The sequence below is a fragment of the Grammomys surdaster genome, unplaced genomic scaffold (assembly GCF_004785775.1).
Source record: "Grammomys surdaster isolate TR1022 unplaced genomic scaffold, NIH_TR_1.0 344, whole genome shotgun sequence".
Taxonomy (NCBI): Eukaryota; Metazoa; Chordata; class Mammalia; order Rodentia; family Muridae; genus Grammomys; species Grammomys surdaster.
Genome location: NW_021604763.1, coordinates 586,387 through 591,103, shown reverse-complemented (window position 1 = coordinate 591,103; position 4,717 = coordinate 586,387).

The window sequence follows — 4,717 nt, the reverse complement described above, 5'->3', positions numbered from 1 at the left end:
TCTTTCTTTCTTTCTTTCTTTCTTTCTTTCTTTCTTTCTTTCTTTCTTTCTTTCTCTATTTCTCTCTCTCTCCCTTTCTTTCTTTCTTTCTTTCTTTCTTTCTTTCTTTCTTTCTTTCTTTCTTTCTTTCTGGGACATTGTTTTTCTGTGTAGCCCTGGCTGTCCTGGAACTCTGTAGATAAGGCTGCCTCTGCCTCCCCAGTGCTGGGATTAAAGGTGTGTACAACCACACAGGGCTTTTTGTCTTTTCTTTTTGTAATTAAAAAATATTTATGCGTATGAGTACTATACCTGTATGTGTGTGTGTGTATGAAGCACATTCACACCCAGAGTCTCAGGAGGTCATTTCTCTGGCTCTACTTGCTGCTCTTCCAGGGGAGCCTAGTTCAATTCCCAGTACTCATGTCGGGTGTATCACTAGCATCTGCAACTCTAACTCCAGGGGACCTGATGCCTTTGGTCCCCAGGGGCACAGGCACTTGTGCACATTTTTATACACATACATAATTAGAAATAAAATAATTTTGGTTGGAGAGATGGCTCAGCATTTAAAAGCACTGGCTGCTCTTCCAGAGAACCAGGATTCTATTTCTAGCACCTACATGGCAGTTCACAAGAATCCAATTCCGTCTTCTTGCCGATTCAGGCACTTCAAGGCACATGATGCACATACATGTATACAGGCAAAGCACCCGTACATATAATAAACATAAAAATAATAAGGGTGCCTGTTGTGATGTCACACGCCTTTAATCTCAGCACTTGGGTGGTTGAAGCAGGTGGATCTCTGTGAGTTTATGACTAGCCTGGTCTACATAATGAGACCCTATCACCAAAAAAAAAAAAAAAAATAGCTAGGTGGTGGTGGTGCTGCTGTATACCTTTAAACCCAGCACTTGGGAAGCAGAGGCAGGAAGATCTCTGAATGCAAAGCCAGCCTGGTCTACAGAGTGAGTATTAGGAGGGCCAGGGCTACACAAAGAAGCCCTGTCTCAAAAAAATTAAATTAAATTAAAAATTAAGTAAAAGGGGTTGGAGAGATGGCTTAGTGGTTAAGTGCACTGACTGCTCTTCCAGAGATCTTGAGAATTCCAAGCAACCACATGGTGGCTCACAACCATCTGTAATGGGATCTGATGACCTCTTCTGAAGACACAGGTCTGAAGACAGCTACAGTGTACTGAAGACAGCTACAGTGTACTCATATATCTAAAATACATAATTTTTTTAAAAGGGGGCTGGAGAGATGGTTCAGTGGTTAGGAGCACTGGTTGCTCTTCCACAGGCCCTGAGTTCAATTCCCAGCAACCATATGATGGCTCACAACCATTTGTAATGGGATCTGATGTCCTCTTCTGGTGTGTCTGAAGACAGCTACTGTATACTCATATACATATATAGTAAATCTTTAAAAAATAAAGTAAAAAGTATTAAAATAAACATAGTTTGGTTTTGTTGTTGAGGCCAGGTGTTTTATGGATATATTATCTTGAGCTGGTCCAATTCAGTCTAAACAGACAGGGTCTCAGGCTGGGGATAGAATACAGTAGTAGAGTGCTTGTCTGGCATGCTTGAGACCTTGAATTCAATCCCCATACCAAAATAAAACAAAAGCAAAAAGGCCCAGAGTCTCCATATGTTTTTATTCTTTCAATCTATTGACTTTCCTTTTGAGATAGTTGTCCTGCAGTCCAGACTGCCTTGAATTTGCTGTGTGGTCGAGGGTGAACTCCTTCTGAACCATCTGTGTCTACCGTCTTCATTTAGAGATCGCAGTAATGTTATCATAAACATACAGCCCCCATAGCTAGACCCCTAGGTTTCTCTGTGTAGCCCCCCTTAGCTGTCCTGAACTCTCTCTGTAGACCAGGCTAGCCTCTAGTTCAGAGATCCTCCTTCCTCTGCCTACGAGGTATTAAAGGGGTACACTACTAGGCTAGCCTCCTGCCTACAAGGGCAAGAATTTAAGGTATACAACTCCCTTTTTGTTTCTTCCTTTCTTCCCCGGAGACAGACACTCTCTGTGTAATCCTGTCTGTCTTAGAACTGGTTCTGTACACCTGGCTGGTCTTGAACTCAGAGATCTGCCTGTCTCTTTCTCCTGAGTGCTGGGATTATAGGTGTGTGTCATCACTGCCTGACTAATTCTTCGACTTTAATTTTTTTTGTTTTGTTTTGTTTGTTTTGTTTTGTTTTTCGAGACAGGGTTTCCCTGTATAGCTATGGCTGTCCTGGAACTCACTCTGTAGACCAGGCTGGCCTCGAACTCAGAAATCCACCTGCCTCTGCCTCCCAAGTGCTGGGATTAAAGGCGTGCGCCACCACCGCCCAGCTAGTCTTTGACTTTCAATAGTGGATTAAAAAAAATTTTTTTTAAATCTTTGACTCTCACCTACATTTCTATAAAACAAGAAAACATAGAGACTGAACTGACCAAACATGTTAGTAGATCACTGACCAAGAAAGATAAGATATAACTACACATGAATAATCAGAATAATATGTTCTTGTTACAGGTACAGCCTGAGCATTCTTTAATTCAGGCAGAAAAACAAAGGCTTCCCTTGAACTGGGCAGGACTGTTTAAAATTTCAATTGTCTAGCCAGGTTAAATAGATCAAATCTATTAGTAACTAGCAAGTTAGTAATTAACACTGAACCCCCATCAGTATAAGAAAATTCCCTTTCCATCTTGCTTAAACCAGCTGCACCTTCTGGGTACAAACAGAGTTTGAACATTATTCTGTTTGTCGGTGGCTTATTGTGTGCCAAGTAGATACTTTATATAATCTCTTTCTCTTCCCTAGGACAGGTTTTTCTATGTAGTCCTAGCTGTTCAGGAACTTGCTCTGTAAATTAGGCAGGCTGGCCTTGATCAGCCTGCTTCTGCTTCCTGGGAACAAAAGCTTACACCACCACCATTCCAGGATACTTAACCTCTTAATTTTCACAATCCAGGAAAACTCAAATTGAGGTAATGTTGAATTCCAACTTTGTGGATGTAGCTAACCTAATAAACTACATATAGACATAGTCACATTGTATTATGTTTAAATGTATAATTTTTAACAAGAAATAGCTTAGCTGTTTAGAGCACTTGTTTTTCCAAAGGGTGTTGATTTCCAGCACCTAGAATATTGATTATAACTATCTCTAACTCCAGTTTTAGGTGATCCAATCCCATTTTCTGACCAGGCATCATGTCATCATGTGTATGATGTATATACATCCATACACTATACACACACACACACACACACGTGTATGGATGTATATATGGATGTATGTATATATCCATCCATCCATCCATCCATCCATCCACACATGCACCATTTGGGAGAGCAAGGCAGAATGACTGCTGAAGAGGTTTTTTTTGGTTTTGTTTTTTTTGTTTTGTTTTTCCGAGACAAGGTTTCTCTGTGTAGCCCTGGCTGTCCTGGAACTCACTCTGTAGACCAGGCTGGCCTCGAACTCAGAAATCCGCCTGTCTCTGCCTCCCAAGTGCTGGGATTAAAGGCGTGCGCCACCACTGCCGGCTCCTTTTTTTTTTTTTGGGATTGGGACTGCTGAAGAGTTAGAGGTCACCATGTACTGCACAATGAGACTAGGTTAGTCTGGGCTGGAGTGAAAGTGTTTTCAATATTTCTTTTTTTAAAAAAAGATATGCTAGTGATTAAATATTATTTGACTTGGCCGGTGGTGTCACATGCTTTTACTCCCAGCACTCAGGAAGCAGAGGCAGGTGGATCTGAGTTTGAGGCCAGTATACAGAGCGAGTTCCAAAACAGGGAAGCCCTGTCTCAAAAAACAACAAAAACTCCATTATTTTTGCTTAATTTTCTGAGGTTAACATCTTTACTAAGGGTGGATCAGGTAATTTCTCAATAAGGAAGACCTGATTTAGGTCTTTTCCGCCAGAAGGGAACTCTTCTTTTTCCTATTTACAAAACCGGGCCGATCGTAGTAGCCTCTTGGGCTAGAACACGACTGTATAAACCTCTAACATTGTGTAGGCGTTCAAAAAATGGTAGTCGTTTCTTGCAGAAGAGAGTTGGTAATGCAGAAAGCAATCCGCATTTGGCTACATTGAAGTCTCGAGGCCTTCAGTGGGAGGAGGTTCTGGGTGTCTCGGTTCGGCGGCTGGCCGTTGGCGTTTTCCCGCGCAGAGGGCAGGGCGGAGCGCCAGTCCCGCAACGTGGTAGCTAGACCCACTCTCTGCCAGAACTACACCTCCCAGCAGGAACCACGCTGGTTCGCTTGGCAGGTGGCACCCATTGGTATTAGCTCGCCATACGGTGCTCACGGTGCTCGAAGGAGCCAGAGTCAGAAGTTGTTCCTAGGAGCTCGCTGAGAAAAGACAGGTCTTTTGCCGCGCAGCACTCTGGGAGTTGTAGTTCGCTCCCGCAACGTCTAGAAGACAGGCTTGCTTTGAGTGGCTGTACCATATCACGTGACGACAAGACGCACACATCGAGTATCTTGCAGTGTTTTTGAGGTCATCATAGCGCGACTACACGCTTTAATAGTGGGTTCTCTATAGGCGGCAGATAATACGACCCCCAAACTCCGACCACAAGCAATGCCAGCATCCCTGCCGCCTCCTCATAGTCCCTCTCGCTTAGCTCCCAGAGCTGTATTAGCCAGCAGGGTAACCCCATTTAAGCTTCAAGTACTGGCTCCGCCCTCTCCCGTGACGTAGAGATCACGTGACGGGCAG